Source organism: Moschus berezovskii, chromosome 11 (assembly GCF_049115385.1).
Source record: "Moschus berezovskii isolate FMDL1 chromosome 11, NW_MosBer_1.0, whole genome shotgun sequence".
In the NCBI taxonomy this organism is placed as follows: Eukaryota; Metazoa; Chordata; class Mammalia; order Artiodactyla; family Moschidae; genus Moschus; species Moschus berezovskii.
Window position 1 is genome coordinate 18674148 of NC_142470.1, and position 18430 is coordinate 18692577.

At 42.1% G+C, this 18430-nt stretch overlaps 1 pseudogene; it reads right to left on the reverse strand.

The window, feature by feature from the left end:
• Window positions 1-9226: 9226 nt before the first annotated feature.
• On the reverse strand, window positions 9227-12898 carry LOC148776096 (52 kDa repressor of the inhibitor of the protein kinase pseudogene; annotated as a pseudogene).
• Window positions 12899-18430: the final 5532 nt, after the last annotated feature.

Sequence of the window (18430 nt, forward strand, 5' to 3'; positions counted from 1 at the left end):
CTAATTTGCCTCAGATCCTATTCTTCTGTCTGGTGTGCAGTGAGCTTAGCAGAGCAGATTCTGTCTGCAGGTGAGGCGAGCCACGAGTGGAGTAAATTCAGTTCAGGGGAGGCTGATGGCACCCCACTTGCCACAGACCTAGGCCACGTCTTTACTTCCTTCAGTCTTTGTCCTATGTCTTTTTCTCAGTTGAATTCAAGTGCTGGAGTGGAAGACAGCAATGCTCTGTATCTAATTCCTTTGAAACCCCAGAGCCGTGGAGTCTCGTTGGTTCCACAGAATGGAGCTCCTGCCCTGCACCTGACGGCCTTTGGCCCCAGACTGTCCCCTCTCTCCTGTGACAGTCCCTGTGTTTTGTGACCTGCTGTCTGGGTTCAGCTCCCAGGGACCTGTATGTGTCACAGCTGGTGGCCGTGAGGTCCGCAGGGCCAAGATACCCCGCTGGCCCTCATCACCAGCACCCAGCATATAGAACAGTTGCCGAGTCCAAGCTCGTACCGCTCACTGCAAGATGGGCCAATAAATCGAGGGACGAGTTGTTGGGGAAAAAATAGCAACTTGACTCGGCAAGCAAGCTCAAGCCCCCAGAGAACCATCTTGCCTGAGTTGGAATTCATGCTTCTTTTATACTTAAAGAAAAAAAAAGGAGGGCATAAAGTCAAACACTTCCTGGTACCCATCAGCCTCCGGAATGGGTGTGCTAATTTCTTCCTCCTGGAGTCATTTCACAGGTGGGCTTGGTCAGGATGCTAAACAACAGTATTTAACTTAATGCTCATTATCTGGGAGGCAGAGTTCCCAGAGATGGCCAATTATGCGGAATCTCAGCTTATAGGCAACATCCCTTTTAGTGATGAACTTGTAATAGAATACAAAGTTTTCCCCTATTACAGAATGTGCCCAATAAACACATTTTAGTGAAAGAATATAAAAGTTATATTTTATTCCCTTAAGTAGAAGTGTAATTTTCTGTTTGGGTATAGGTTTTAGAAGTGGCCCACCCATCAATAGTGAATCAGAAAGTGTTTGTTTCTGCTTCTCCTTCAGAGCACAAACAAGCAAAAAATGTGTTTTCTGGCCCCAAGGATCTTACAATTTTGTTCACACATGTTTTTTAAAAATTTAATGCACAATCATTCATGAGAGTATATGACAAATGCCAAATCAGTTGCACATATAGGAAGGGCTATAAATCATAAAAAGAAGGGTCGTCTCTGTTGTATAAGGGAGTTTTGTGATAAGTGGACTTTGAAGGATGGATGAGATTTAAAGAGAGGAAGTGACGTGAAGACGATATTTAAATGAGCAGAGGTATGGTCAGAAAAGGAACAGGATGTGTTTAAGAATAGAGTATGCTGGGATGTTTGGAGAAAAAATTTAAGAAGCAATAAGAAATAAGGTTGAAAAGGTAAGAGACATCTAAATTATACAGAACTTTGAGTGTAGTTACTATACTTTGATTAAAAACTAAATGACTAGGACTTCCCCAGTGGTCCAGTGGTTAAGAACTCATCTGCTGTGAAGTTTGATTCTCGGTCTGGGAAGATTCAACATGCCTTGGGGCTACTCAGCCTGCCTGCCACAATTAGTGAAGCCTGTGTGCCCTAGCAATAACCTCAGACACACAGATGACACCACCCTTATGGCAGAAAGTGAAGAGGAACTAAAGAGCCTCTTGATGAAAGTGAAAGAGGAGAGTGAAAAAGCTGGCTTAAAACTCAACATTCAAAAAATGAAGATCATGGCATCTGGTCCCATCACTTCATGGCAAATAGATGGGGAAACAATGAAAACAGTGGCTGACTTTATTTTCTTGGGCTCCAAAATCACTGCAGATGGTGACTGCAGACATGAAATTAAAAGATGCTTGCTCCTTGGAAGAAAAGCTATGACCAACCTAGATAGCATATTAAAAAGCAGAGACATTACTTGGCCAACAAGGGTCCATTTAGTCAAAGCTATGGTTTTTCCAGTAGTCATGTATGGATGTGAGAGTTGGACCATAAAGAAGGCTGAGCACCGAAGAACTGATGCTTTTGAACTGTGGTGTTGGAGAAGACTCTTGAAAGTCCCTTGGATTGCAAGGAGATCCAACCAGTCCATCCTAAAGAAAATCAGTCCTGAATATTCATTGGAAGGACTGATGCTGAAGCTGAAACTCCAGTACTTTGGCACCTGATGCGAAGAACTGACTCATTGGAAAAGACCCTGATGCTGGGAAAGACTGAAGTCGGGAGGAGAAGGGGAGGACAGAGGATGAGAAGGTTGGATGGCATCACCGACTCAATGGACCTGAGTTTGAGCAAGCTCTGGGAGATGGTGAAGGACAGGGAAGCCTGGTGTGCTACAGTCCATGGGATCGCAAAGAGACGGACTTGACTGAGTGACTGAACAACAATGTGCCCTAGGCCCCGTGCCTCATGATAAGAGGAGACACCGAAATAAGAAGCCTTCACACTGCAACTAGAGAGTAGCTTGCCACAACTAGAGAAAACTGGAGTGCATCAACGAAGACCCAGCACAGTAAAAAATAAGAACAAATAAATAAATAAGTCTTTTTAAATGAGTGGAAGAAGAAAAATTAGGTCGTCCCTGGTGGTTCAGTGGTTAAGACTCAGTGCTTCCAAAGCAGGGGACCTGGGTTTGATCCCTGGCCAGGGAACCAGGATACTGAATATCACATGACACAGTCAAACAAGAATACAAAAACAAAAAGACATGTACACTAGTTAAAATTACTTTGTGCATAATATAATAAATTCAAGCTAGTTTAAAAAGCAAGAGGAATTTCTTTTACAGAATTTGGAATATCTTGCACGTGGTAATTACTTTGTATGTAGATTTTACATTGAATTGAAGTTTTAGAATAGTATTCCTTTAAGATGAATGGGGAAATAAAGAGAAGAACAATAGATGTAATGAGAGGGAAAGAATGCTGGTGAGAACAGTTATTAGAGGACATTGAGCTCAATAAAAGAGAAGCTGGGGTCATTCTAATCCAATAATCTTGCTTCATGCCTCATTCTTTGGGCCTGCCAGGCTCCTTTGTCCATGGGATTTCCCAGGTAAGAATACTGGAAGAGGTTGCCATTTCTTCCTCCAGGGGATCTTCCCCACCCAAGAACTGAACCCAAGTCTCCTGTGTCCCTTACATTGGCAGGTAGATTCTTTACCACTGAGCCACCTAGGAAGCCTTTGGGATACCTTGGTCATTCCCAAAACGGATGCTTATGACACAGAGAACTGAATCTTCCTGGCTACTTTCTCCCTTCCTTTTCTGCAACCAGGGATGGAAAGTTTCCTGTTAAAGGAAAACATTTTCACAAGAGGTAGTTTTTCTTTTCCTTTCCACTTTGTATTATCATTAGGCACACAAACTACTGTAATCACATCCCCTTCTGCACAAAGTGGGACAAAGTCAAGTAATGCTATTTCTTAAAAATAATGGTACTAAACAGGAGAAAGAAACATTTACTGTATGACAGATAGTCCTAAGTTTTTAGAGTTTACTTTTCTTCATTGTACATCTCAATCTTGTTTTATTTTGAGAATTAATTCAGAGGGCAAACTCCACTCAGCCTGTTAATATTATAATAAACAGCTGTGAAAGCAAGATTTGTTTTTAAAAGCTGTGAGTATAGTTCAGACAAAATCAACATTACTTCATTTGTTCAAAGAAGATTTAAAAATAAAAAGACAAGTTAAAAGGAACAGTAAGATCAGAGAGGAAAGCAGTCTGGGAAGTGTAAATGAGCAAATATTCCCATATCTTTTTTTGTCTTTTAAGAAACAATTATGAACTTTTGTGACTTTATAGGAAGAAAAACTTAATGTAACATTAAACTACAATTACTATTATTCCAATTTTATTTAGAATCTTTTCATGTAATTTATAAACCTTACATTGTAATAAGTAAGGTATACCCCTAATATGTTCTATTTGGGGCTTTTTCATTTTTGGTTTTATATAAACATGTCCATGTACTGATGTTAGCACACTTGTCATTCTAACATCCTATCGTGTTGACATAACCCCTACATACTTGGTAATTGGAGAGTGAGTGAGAGGGTGTTCATACCATTACAAGGCCTTTCTCCAACCGCAAATTGACTTCGTATGTGTAGAAGAACAGCCAAGTGGAGCAGTATAAACAAAGAAGAAGGAAAGTCATTATGTGAAGAATTTTATTATGGTTGTTATTTTCAGGAATAGGTTCTCGGTAACTTCTGTTTGTGAGGTTTTCTTTAATAAAAAAATAAAACCCAACAGAGGCAAGATAGTAAATCATTTCAACATGTTGGAGGAATAGGCTTAAGAGACTTGCGTGCCAGTTACTAAGTTATTGTCTATTAGGTGAAAATCACCCTTCCACACTCTGGGATGTTGGAGCTGAAACTCTGAAAACCACACTTCCATTTTGCCAGCAGCTCCATGTCTGGCTCTGTCCATAGGGGCATTAGTGGAAATCTTCAACACTGGAAGGAAGAAGGAATTTGTCTCTTCCTAGTTGTTTCCTGGTGACTTCCTGTTTACTTCCTGTGTGGCTTTTGTCTACTGTGTGTGACTTCCTGTCTTCTTCCTGGTGACTCCGTGTCTACTTCCTGTGTGATTTCTGTCTTCTGTGTGTGGATTCTTGTCTTCTTCCTGGTGTGTGTGTATGTGTTTGCTCAGTATTACTCAGTCATGTCCGACTCTTTGCAACCCCATGGGCTACAACCCACCAGACTCCTCTGTCCATGGGATGTTATAGGCAAGAATACTGGAGTGGGTTGCCATTTCCTTCTCTAGGGGATCTTCCTGACCCAGGGATCGAACCCAGGTCTGATCGAACCCACTGTGCCACCTGGGAAGCCCTGAGACTTCCTGACTGTGTACTTGCTCCTACTTCTCACCCTGACCACCAGGGTTCCTTCCTGAAGTATCTGAATCCAGATCAGAGTTGGGACTCAGAATTTTGAGGAAGGGCATGGGCTGACTGCTGTCTGTTTACTGAGTGGGTGAAATGAGGCTGATCCTGTGAGCATCAGGAATAAAGTTGGATACTAGAACCAACCACTACCACTGAGGTGAAAAGTCACCACAGCGGGAAACTGTTAGAAGAGCAAGCAAAACTGAAGGATCAACTCCCTTCTCTATTTCTACCTTTCAGTCTCCTATCCAGCCTCCAATTGATAAAATCTAACATGGCAAAGAAGAGATATTTTTCTCAGAGTCTCAGCCCCATTTCACAGAGCAGCACAAAGAAAAGTCGATTTAGAGTTGAGAGACAACAGCTTACTAGTTGGCACAAGTGCTTTACTAAATAGGAATGGCAAGGACTTCCCTCGTGGTCCAGTGGTTAAGACTCTGTGCTCCTAATGTCAGGAGCCCAGGTTTGATCCCTGGTCAGAGAACTAGATCCCACATTCCACAACTAAAGACCCCTACGTGTGGCAATGAAGATCGTAGGTCTCAAGGGCCACAACAAAGAGCTAGTGCAGCTAAATTAAATGAATAAATAATTGTATTTTTTAAAGGGGATGGTGATAGGCCATATCTTGGCTTTATTCCTATATTTAAAAGAGGGATGATGCTAGTATCCTTCATTAAGTATAAAGATTGAGGACAGGAAAGGAGACGACAGGATGAGATGGTTGGATGGCATCACCAACTCAATGGACATGAGTTTGAGCAAGCTCTGAGAGATGGTGATGGACAGGGAAGTCTGGAGTGCTGTAGTCCATGGGGTCACAAAGAGTCAGACACGGCTGAGTGACTGAACTACAACAACATAAGGACTACCAAGTAGTTCAGACGTAAAGCTAAGATTCATGGCTGGACTATTATCAGCCTTCACTGATGAATACAAAACCAGTAATCTCTGAGGGTTTACTCGCTCAACAAGGACTGGCAGTGAGATGACTCTGGTGCCAGGCATGTGTCGTTCAGCTACGTGGACCAACTGAAGGGCATGTCCCTGCTTTTAGGGCTGAGAGCAACATTAACAGGTGGGGATAAATCGGCAAGCTAATATAACTGGTTGTAATATATATATTGCTGCTGCTTCTGCTAAGTCGCTTCAGTCGGGTCCGACTCTGTGCAGCCCCATAGACGGCACCAGGCTCTCCTGTCCCTGGGATTCTCCAGGCAAGAACTCTGGAGTGGGTTGCCATTTCATTCTCCAATGCGTGAAAGTGAAGTTGTTCAGTCGAGTCTGACTCTCAGCGACCCCATGGACTGCAGCCTACCAGGCTCCTCCATCCATGGGATTTTCCAGGCAAGAGTACTGGAGTGGGGTGCCATTGCCTTCTCCGAATATATATTGACACATAATTAAATTTGATTAAGATCAATTCAACTAGATGAAGTTGAATATCCTAAATTATGTTCTGAGTATTAGTATGTTCAATTTCTGACTTCTCTTGGAGTATAGCATTCAGTTCAGTTCAGTTCAGTCGCTCTGTCGTTCCCAACTCTTTGTGACCCCATGGACTGCAGTACGACAGGCCTCCCTGTCCATCACCAACTCCCGGAATTTACTCAAACTCATGTCCATTTAGTTGGTCATGCCATCCAACCATCTCATCCTCTGTCGTCCCCTTCTCCTCCTGCCCTCAATCTTTCCCAGCATCAGGGTCTTTTCCAATCAGTCAACTCTTTGCATCAGGTGGCCAAAGTATTGGAGTTTCAGCTTCAACATCAGTCCTTCCAATGAACACCCAGGACAAATCTCCTTTAGGATGAACTGGTTGGATCTCCTTGCAGTCCAAGGGACTCTCAAGAGTCTTCTCCAACACCACAGTTCGAAAGCATCAATTCTTTGGTGCTCAGCTTTCTTTATAGTCCAACTCTCACATCCATACATGACCACTGGAAAAACCATAGCCTTGACTAGACAGACCTTTGTTAACAAAGTAATGTCTCTGCTTTTTAATATGCTGTCTAGGTTGGTCATAACTTTCCTTCCAAGGAGTAAGCGTCTTTTAATTTCATGGCTGCAATCACCATCTGCAGTGATTTTGGAGCCCCCCAAAATAAAGTCTGACAGTTTCCACTGTTCCCCATCTATTCCCCATGAAGTGATGGCACCAGATGCCATGATCTTAGTTTTCTGAATGTTGAGCTTTAAGCCAACTTTTTCACTCTCCTCTTTCACTTTCATCAAGAGGCTCTTTAGTTCTTCTTCACTTTCTGCCATAAGGAAGGTATCAACTGCATATCTGAGGTTATTGATATTTCTTCCAGCAATCTTGATTCCAGCTTGTGCTTCTTCCAGCCTAGCGTTTCTCATGATGTACTCTGCATATAAGTTAAATAAGCAGGGGGACAATATACAGCCTTGACGTACTCCTTTTCCCACTTGGAACCACTCTGTTGTTCCATGTCCAGTTCTAACTGTTGCTTCCTGACCTGCATACAGGTTTCTCAAGAGGCAGGTCAGGTGGTCTGGTATTCCCATCTCTCTCAGATTTTTCCACAGTTTGTTGTGTTTCACACAGTCAAAGGCTTTGGCATAGTCAATAAAGCAGAAATAGATGTTTTTCTGGAACTCTCATGCTTTTTCGATGATCCAGTGGATGTTGGCAATTTGACCTCTGGTTCCTCTGCTTTTTCTAAAACCAGCTTGAACATCTGGAAGTTGACGGTTCACATATTGCTGAAGCCTGGCTTGGAGAATTTTGAGCATGACTTTACTAGCGTGTGAGATGAGTGCAATTGTGCAGTAGTTTGAGCATTCTTTGGTATTGCCTTTCTTTGGGATTGGAATGAAAACTGACCTTTTCCAGTCCTGTGGCCACTGCTGAGTTTTCCAAATTTGCTGACATATTGAGTGTAACACTTTCACAGCATCATCTTTTAGGATTTGAAATAGCTCAACTGGAATTCCATCACCTCCACTAGCTCTGTTTGTAGTGATGCTTCCTAAGGCTTGACTTCACATTCCAGGATGTCTGGCTCTAGGTGAGTGTGAGTGATCACACCATCATGATTATCTGGGTCGTGAAGATCTTTTTTGTACAGTTCTTTTGTGTATTCTTGCCATCTCTTCTTAATATCTTCTGCTTCTTTTAGGTCTCTACCATTTCTGTCCTTTATAGAGCCCATCTTTGGATGAAATGTTCCCTTGGTATCTCTAATTTTCTTGAAGAGATCTCTAGTCTTTCCCATTCTATTGTTTTCCTCTATTTCTTTGCATTGATCACTGAGGAATGCTTTCTTATGTCTCCCTGCTGTTCTTTGGAACTCTGCATTCAAATGGGTATATCTTTCCTTTTTCGTTTGCTTTTCACTTCTCTTCTTTTTTTCTTTTTTACGCAAAATTCACATTTTATTTAGGTTGAAATAAACTATACAAAATTGATTTTCTTCACCAAAAATACCAGCAATATTTTCTGTATTATTCCTAGATAAACTACAAAACACTTATTTTTGTAGGCTTTCTAGGCTTTGCTTGTAAATCAAGATGAGGCAGTAGATACAGTCATGGAAAAAGACAGAAGAAAACAGATAAATCAGTTGTCAGTTTCCATGGCCTCTGATCCTTTCTTGACCATGAAACTGAAGTGTTCAACATATACCTGCCAAAAAGCTTGCAAAGACGTAGGCTCAATAAAGGAATGTCAGCAATAACCAGATGTGGAACAACAATGGCAGGCTCTTCCATTCAAATTTTAACTTGTTGCCTTAACTTCATTTGATAAAGAGAAAATCTACACTGAAATCCTTGTTTGACAAGTTCACACAATTCTCTTATAGTCTGATAATTTTCTTAACTGTCCTTTACAGATTTTTAATAGCATACTTATAACTCCTAGTATTCAAAAGTCAGTCATGAGCTTCATTGTAACATTTTACAAAATTCATTCCTTCCTCCCATACCTCCTCTAATTTTATTTTTTCAAAGGTCTGATAATTTAATACCTGACAATTTGATCCACAGTGATAAACGTAATGCCTAAAATCACTTAACTAAAACAATTCCAAAGTGCCATTAGCAGAGATCACATAAAACTGTAATATGGTACTTTCAATGCTATCTTCTGGAAGAACAGTTAGGTCTCCAAAGCATGGGCATTCGAACAGGCAGATTGTCAATAACTAATGTACTCAATGGGAGGCCTACAGGTCAAGATATTCAGTGATTAAGTGGCCTACCCTTACAACTTTTCTGTAAGATATTTTAAATTTTCTTACAAGTTTTTTTTTCAAATATCAAATATAAGAGAAAGACTAGGTTAAAATCTCTTAGGTATTTTCAGTGGTTTCCAAATTATCTGTAGGAAGCTCTAACTTATTTGTATAGAGTTTGATATATGTATCCACCATTAAATCCAAATCATGTTTTATATCAAAATTTATGTTAAGCAAAGCCAAGTTACTTGACCTTTGATCTGTCAAAGTGTTCCTCAAGTATGCTTTGAGAGGCTTTCACCTGTTTTCATAGCGTTCATTCTCAACTTTCATCACAGGAAGAATATATAGGACCTTCACCAATGCATAAACATTAGGAAAAAACTTGATGTCTGGTAGATGAAGGGCTTCGTAAATAGTGGATGGAAGTTCTATATCTTTCCCTCTGTGTTTCCATTTGATTCTCCAACAATGAAGCTCAGCAGAGAGTGTGTCAGGATTAGGTAAGTCATTTTGGTATATGTCATCATGGTGCTCCTCTGATATATTTAATTTGAGCTGTCCCATGACAGAGGGTACCAGGGATAAGCATTTAAGAGCTTTGAGGTGCTGTTCTGAGAATATATCTTTCAGTTCCTGAATAATGTGTTCCACAGTTGGAACACTTAGAGTTTCTTTATAGTAACTCTCAGAGGTTACCTGAGATTCCAGATTACTGTGCTGAGCTCTTTGAAATTTCCCTGGGAGTTTCATCTGAATATCAAGTTTGGTTGCCAAATTTGTGGCTTCCTCAAACCAAAATTCATGATAAACTTCAATATTTTCCATCACTTCATTTAGTGAATGTAACACTGCAGTCAAGCTGCTAAGTCACTTCAGTCGTGTCCGACTCTGTGCGACCCCACAGACGGAAGCCCACCAGGCTCCCCCGTCCCTGGGATTCTCCAGGCAAGAACACTGGAGTGGGTTGCCATTTCCTTCTCCTGGCTGCAAAAAAGACATCAGAGGTTTGCCCCTGAAGATTTTTCCCAAAGGCTCTTGTAAAAGATAAAACATTTTTAAGAACAATAATGGTAACGATGAAATCAAAATCTGTTACCACAGTACAGAGCACAAATGCTCGGCCAGCTTTACAGTTATTCCATCTAACATTTGTATCACTATTTATACCATCTAAACATAAAAGAAGTGCTTGTAGGAAGTTCACTAAGATTTCAAAAGCATCATGCCTGCCTGTCCACTGAGAATGGCAAAATTCCTCCAGTTCTTTGCCCCTTTCTTCATTGTTCTGAAAGAAGACAGAAATCACATTTTCAAGCTCTAAAAGCAGTTGTGGTGATAGATGAAAAAAAGAACAAACTTCCTCAATTGTTCCTAATGCAACAGATACTCCCATAACAGGCACTGATTTTGTCAACCACATATTTAAGGCACAGGAAAAGCAGAGTGTGTAGATAGCTTGGGGATATTTCTCTAAAAGTCTAGAAGCAACAACTTTCATTTTGGATGAAAATCCACTAGATACAATGTAAGCCTGGCCAGGACAGTACTCCATGTTTAATCCCCATTTCTCAGTTATTGTAGGGTGCAATTTCACAGCCAAAATTTCTGCATCAGCTTCATAAGGCAGGAAGCCTACAAATTCCTCTCTCAGGTTGTGAGCTTCATCGACAAACCTCACAAACACAGGCAGGTGCTTGCTCTTCCCCTGCTATGTCCACCACATCATCAGTGATGATGGGAAAGAAGTGAGAATCTCTCACTTCCCTGAGGGTTTCTTCCTGAATGCAGCTGTCACAGATCTCCAGCATCTGTTTCTGCTGTTTTGTAACAGAACAATGTGTTAACTGCTGTTGTCTCAAAGCGCTTTCTCAGAACCTCTTCAGCAGAATTGATCCAGCACTCTAGCAGTGCTTGAAAGTTATCAGGAGTAAAAAGACCTTCTGGGATTTCATCAGCTTCATGCCCATCCAGAGGTATGTTTTATTTTCCCATAAGAATCAAAATGTCAAATAAAGATTTTAAATATTCTTTGTTTTCCTTCTCTTCAAGGGTTAAAGGTAAAATGGCTTCATCCTGCTCTTCACTCTCTTCTTCTGCACTGGGATTCTGAGCATTGCTGTTGTTTATTTCCTTATGTTTTGGTTCCTGTTCAGAAGTTTCATCAATTTTTTTCTGTTTCAGTGTCCTGATTTCACCTTCACTCAATTCTTTTATTCGTTTTCTGGGTCTACTATGTAGATTATTCAAATGGCTGGTAAGATCGAATATTGTTAGTATGGCATTATCTCGGAGAACTGTCCTGTAAGGAACTAGTTCTGCAGATCACAGAAGTTTCAAAGTGTTTGGCACACAATCGATAATGTTTATTTAGTTAATCAAGTGTGTTATCTTCTAAGTCTGCTCTCCTACAGCTCTTCACCCACTTCTGGCATCTGGCCAGATCACGCGGGAACCTGAAGAAGGCCAGGTCCGACTGCGTGCTCTTCCGCCTGCAGTTGGGGGCCCGCGCAGAAGTTCCGAATTGTTGTCTGCCCACCGCCGACCCAGCCCTCCCCTCCCTGCCTCCTCAGGGCAGCCTTGTCGGGCGGGGGAGGGGAGCCAGGCCGACCGGACGGGGCTGCTGGCTCATCAGGGCCCCACTTCTCTTCTTTTCATAGCTATTTGTAAGACCTCCTCAGACAGTCATTTTGCTTTTTTGCATTTCTTTTCCATGGGGATGGTCTTGATTCCTGTCTCTTGTACAATGTCACGAACCTCCATCCATATGTTAGGAGCCCTAACATCTGAGTAGCCAGGATAGGCCTGAGACCTTGCTTAGGCCTAAGTTTCCAATTCCTGGAGACAGGGTGGAGGCTAAGTTCACAGAAACTCCTCCCTAAGAAGATCCCTCCGGGGCCAAAAATAAGAAACTCCTCCCTATAAAAGTCCCGCTGGTGCCAAAAATGGCCAATCAGAGTGAAAAGGGAAATCCCCCAGAAAAACCCCACACGCGCGCACATGAACTGGCCAATGAGCTTCTGCGCGCATATGAACTGGCCAATGAGCTTCTGCCAGCTTGATCTTTTGAACAAAAATAGGTGCTTATGTAATCTGAGACTATAAAAACCGCTGTGACCTGGGCTCAGGACCGCACTCCACTGCGCTGGAGGAGGCATGAGCCCTAGCTCCAGCTAGAAATAAACCCCATTCTTGCTTTTGCATTGCTGCGAGTGTCTTATTCTACCAGGATGGGGGGACCGGACTCAGGGCATAACACATAGTTCATCAGGCACTCTGTCTATCAGATCTAGTCCCTTAAATCTATTTCTCACTTCCACTCTGTAATCGTAAGGGATTTGATTTAGGTCATACCTGAATGGTCTAGTGGTTTTCCCCACTTTCTTCAATTTAAGTCTGAATTTAGCAATAAGGAGTTCATGATCTGAGTTCCCGGTCTTGTTTTTGCTGACTGTATAGAGTATAGTGTAGAGGAAGGAAAAAGAAGATAATAATATGTACTCCTATCCAGAGAAGAGAGGGTGACTATGGGGGAAAGGACATTTAGCAACACCACATGCCAGCCTTTGGTTTGGGCAGAAATTCCATGACCATGAGTTTGTTGATATTCCTTTCCCTGGCAGTGGAGTGGATTTCTTGATCAGCTTTGACCACTGAGAATATTTGCTTTTTCTTACTTAAATAGCACATCTGAGAGGAGCATTATAAATAAAGAAGTACCTTGGGCTGGGAAAATGCACCTGAGGGTGTGTGTGTGTGTGTGTGTGTGTGTGTACGTGAGCCCATGCCATATCCTTAGCAAAGCTGTTCCATTTTATAGCTGGGTCTGACAATAGCGACAGAAGCTGAGATTCTCTGTTAAGGCAAGCATGAGTCTCTTATCGCCAGGACTGGATAATCTTTTCTGCTGAGAACTGCTTTTCTGGAGAGAACTCCTGGAGAACCAGAGTGAGATGTCTGCCAGTTTCCTCTCGGGGAGAGTTGACTGTGAGCAGAGACAGTGGTTTAATCTCATTGACCTCAGCTCCTCCAAAGCCTTCAAGCCTGTGGGCTGAACCGTGGGATGGTTAAGAGTGTAGGCTCTGAAGTCAGGCTGACCTGAGCTGAAATCTTGGATCTTCCCAGTGTTGTTGCACAAGTTTCAACTGAATCTGTGTCCAAGTCTATAAATGGTAATAATAAGTGTGCTCATATCCAGTCATTTGTGATAGGAGCCCATAAAACACTGACATGGAAAACAGAAAAGACCGAACAAGTATTATGGTTGATGATTATTGTGGTGTTTATTAGGCTTCTTAGAAACTGAAGTAACAGCATTCAACCATGTTTTCATGGCTCCTCTTACTTACCTGTCTTGGCCCAAGATCAGTTAGCAACTTTCTCCTCCTCTTAACAGTCAGTGTTGGCCTCAGCACACAGCTGGGGACTCACAAGTTACAATAGCTGAGAACTCTGCCTCTCTACAGCCTCAGGCTGCCTCCCAACTCCAGTTGGCAAAAACGACAGAGGTGTGGGCAGATAGGAACCCCATACCTTAACAACGTACACAGAGAACCCCAGTCCATCTGCCAGAACACCCAGTCTTTTCTAATCAGGACATTAACTTTAGACACAGGAAATTAGCTGACACAGTTCTGAAAGGTAAATTAATTTCTCAGTCTAGCCCTCCACCCTCTCAGAACAATGTCTCTGCTTCCTCTGTCCCTTGTGAAAACACCCCTCTCAAGAGCCACAAGTAAACAGGCTTTCATGTCAGGAATATATTCTCTAATAATTTCTTTTTTAAAATTTATTTATTTTTTAATTGGAGGATAATTGTTTTATAGTATTGTGTAATTGCAGTGTATGGTTTCTTGGGTACCAATATTGCTATGTTGGGTCTTATTTCATTATCTAGTGTGGTTCATTCCGCTGGCATCCTTATCATCTGTTCATATAATTTAGCCATATCCGGGTTCTCCCTGCTTGTGTGTTATCAGCCCCCACTGTGTCTTTGCTGCAATAGTTCTGTTCCCGACAACTCCCCCAATGTCTTGGGTTTCTCTGCAAACATTTATAGCACTAAGCAGACTCTCAGAGTACAGAGCATTCTTTTGTAACAATCTTTCTTTTCTCTTTTTTCCCTTTTATAAAAGTGTTGCTATCAATTCATTCAAGGCTGCTTTAAAGAGTTCTGTTGCTTCAGGAGCTATAGTTGTGTTTTCAGGGTTAATTTTCACTGTTTCAAATATTTTTATTGAGGCTTTCTTCAGTAGATTTAGCTTGGTGTGATTGTACCTTTTCTGGCAAATATTTTATCCCTTCTCATAGTTAAAGAAGTATATTAACGTAACATATCTGCCTCATTATGCTACACTATGGCTGGTCAATGTTTGCTCTAGTTCAGTGCATTTAAGCAAGACAGATCCGGTTTCCTTATCCAGGCAGCAAGCACTAATTTTATTATAAATAGTTTTTTGTTGTTGACCTTGGCAACATTTCCTAATGGTTCACTTGCTCAACTTTCTAGCAATATTAGAAAAAGAATTTAAAGAATGTTAAAACATTCGCTGAAAACAGTCTTTGTTATCATCGTTTGGAATTCTTTGCCACAAAGAAATCTGAAGCAAAGAGTAGGTGACAAAAGGGACAGGATATTGACAAGGGAATCCATGTTTCGGGGGGGATGCCACGGCTGGATGGTTCCCTGGGTGTCCCTCAACATGAAGATTCCGTGTTCTCCGTGATCCACTCCCTAGAGCCACGCCTCTGCAGTGCTCCAGCGTGCTCCTCTGTGCTGATGGTGTGACACCACGCTGGTGGTGGTGGTGCTGCTGCTGCTAAGTCGCTTCAGTCGTGTCTGACTCTGTGCGACCCCATAGATGGCAGCCCACCAGGCTCCCCCGTCCCTGGGATTCTCCAGGCAAGAACACTGGAGTGGGCTGCCATTTCCTTCTCCAATGCATGAAAGTGAAAAGTGAAAGTGAAATCGCTTTGTCTTGTCCGACTCTTCACAACCCCATAGACTGCAGCCTACCAGGCTCCTCCATCCATGGGATTTTCCAGGCAAGAGTACTGGAGTGGGGTGCCATTGCCTTCTCCATGGTGGTGCTGCTCCTAAGCAAATACCTGCAAGGCAGCAGATTGAGGAAACACCAGTTGTTAGTTTACGGTAATCTTAGAAGCCAAACCAAACCTACTGTAATATTTTTATTCCTTTAAAAGCAAACAAAAAGGACTACGTGTGCTGGCAACCCTCTCACTCCACGTCATATCTCCTTACTCCAACCTCTGCTGCTAGACTGGCTTTGCTCCTGCTCCGACCAGCCTCGCACAGGTGCAGGCTGGCCAACCTCACCTGAGCCCCACACCCACTGCCCGGCCCCTCCCTTTGGAGGAAATCGTAACCCTCTCTGCACTCAGGCAACCTTGACCCGTGAGCGCAGGAACTGGGCACGCCATTGGACCAGGTGTGGGTGGGGGCCAGGGACGAAGCCCTCCTCCCTCTAAACCCTGCACACAGCCCCACAGTACATCTTTTCCAGGCTCCTGTGGTCCTCACGGGCCGTGACCCCCAAGCTGGTCGCCTCCAGTGGGAGCTCTTGAGGAAACAGAATCTTTTCCCAACCCAGAAATCCTCTCCACGTTGGTGGCAGAAAAAGAAAACATTCTTATTATTGAACAAGCCTTGAACTAGAATGCGAGGTGCCTCAGAGGCAACTGACCTGCTGAAAAAATGCAGAGACAGAAGGAATCTCTCTACCTCCCACCACCAAGCAGAAAGAGCCCCTTCCGGGCATGTTCTCAAGGTAAACACTAACTAGTCCTGCAGCGCTGTGACCTGACAGTACCACTGGTCACATAGAGTTCACCCCAACTTTACCTGTAGCTGGGGTTATCCAGTGGAAAACAGACTTCTGTCTGTATGACAGCAGGTCGTTTTGCCAACTGGGGCAAAGCACTCACCAAAGTGAGGCTCCTCCCTCCCCCCACCCCAGGAACTGGAAGGGAGGGGAACTTCCTCTTTTGTTCCCCCCCCCGCCCCCCTCCTGGATTCCACCTTTACTTATTTGTTTGGTTGGTTGGCTTTTAAAATCCAAATGATTTTTTCTTACCTGTTTTGGAGACATTTTATTTCTTCAAGTAGAGGTGATAGGAAACCACTTCTTTTAATGCTTGAATTTCAAAAAGGTGGTTCTCAAAATGTTTGCCTTTTAAGAGATGTCTCTCAGGTTCTTGAGAAAGCATTCCTGAGTCAAAAAGCTTAAAAAGAAAAAAGAAAAAAAAGACGCAAAAAAAGGCCAGCTAACAAAAGACTAATGTATTCAAAGGAATATATTTTAAAGAGTTGAGAAAGTACATCTCCATTTTCTAAACTAAATGCTCTGAGAAAAAGAGAGGAGGGAAATCTCCCCTTTGCAGCAGGGAGAATTAAGACTCTTAGTTTCTGTTTGTCCTTGCATAGCCAAAGCAATGGGGCTTCCCATTGCCCATTGGGGCCATACAGACAGGTGGCTCAGAGGCAAAGAATCTGCCTGCAATGCAGGAGACCTGGGTTTGATCCCTGGGTCAGGAAGACCCCTGGAGAAGGGAATGGCAACCCACTCCAGTATTCTAACCTGGGAAATCCCATGGACAGAGGAAACTTGTGGACTACAGTCCAGGGGGTGGCAAAGAGTCGGACATGATTGAAGAGACTGAACACACATACACACACATAAAGCAATAATGCATCTGTACTGGCTTTCCTTCCTTTCTCACCCACTGCTTCCTGGGGTCACTTAAAAATCCACCTCCCTGGAAAGCCTGCTAGTGAGGAGCCCCAGGTAGGGTGCTCCTAACAAAGGCACTCTATAACAAAGCTTCATAATTAAAATTAAAAGGCAGAAAAAAAATGGGGGAGATATTTATTACAAAAGAGAGAAATAATATTCTAATATACTAAAACATGTGCAAATTAATAAAAATACTAAACCCTCCCACAAATTTAAATTAGAAACCTTTTCCTCATCATTATTAAACACTTTTAAAAGATAATATTCTACTTAATCAAATGTAAGATGCTTTCATTACATGATGCACCGTTATGTTATGAGTCATTGAGAAAGGAAAAATGCAACCTACTCAACTAGAACCCCTTTTTTTCACTTTGATGTATAATTTTATTTAATATAAAATAAAATGAGAGCCTCAAGCCTTGAAAAGGAACTTCTGAAATGTGAATTTCTGATATTTTCAAGTCAGATTTGGAATTCAAATTTAGTCTCTCCTCTAGGATTTCAATTATTGCAAGATTTGCCCTAGTCTGAATGACAGTTTACATTATAATTTTCACATCAATGAGCATTGAGTCAACAAAACAAAACCAAATATAAATTAAACACTGACTACTACAATCCTTTAATGGACTGATTACCAGCAATATACAAGTTTTGTTTTCATTTTTGTTACTTAATAAACTTATTTTAGAACAGGTTTATATTTACAGAAAAATTGTGAAGATTGTATAGTTTTCATATACCCAGTACCCAATTCTCCCATTTTTAACATCTTACATTGGTTACATATGTTGTCACAATTAATAGGTCAATATTAACATACTATTAATCAATAATAGAAAACTAAGATCATGGCACCCGGTTCCATCATTTCATGGCAAATAGATGAGGAAACAATGGAAACACTGACAGACTTTATTTTTCTGGGCTCCAAAATCACTGCAGTTGGTGATTGCAGCCATGAAATTAAAAGATACTTGCTCCTTGGAAGAAAAGCTATGAACAATCTCAGTTCAGTTCAGTCGCTCTGTCGTGTCCAACTCTTTGCGACCCCACGAATCACAGCACGCCAGGCCTCCCTGTCCGTCATCAACTCCCAGAGTTCACTCAAACTCATGTCCATCGAGTCGGTGATGCCATCAAGCCATCTCATTCTCTATCGTCCCCTTCTCCTCCTGTCCCCAATCCCTCCCAGCATCAGAGTCTTTTCCAGTGAATCAACTCTTCTCACGAGGTGGCCAAAGTATTGGAGTTTCAGCTTTAGCATCAGTCCTTCCAATGAACACCCAGGACTGATCTCCTTCATATTAAAAAGCAGAGACATTACTTTGCCTACAAAGGTCCATATAGTCAAAAGCTATCATTTTTCCAGTAGTCAGGTATGGATGTGAGAGTTGGACAATAAAGAAAGCTGAGTGCCGAAGAATTGATGCTTTTGAAATGAGGTGTTGGAGAAGACTCTTGAGAGTCCCTTGGACTGCAAGGAGATCCAACCAGTCCATCCTAAAGGAAATCAGTCTTGAATATTCATTAGAAGGACTGATGCTGAAGCTGAAGCTCC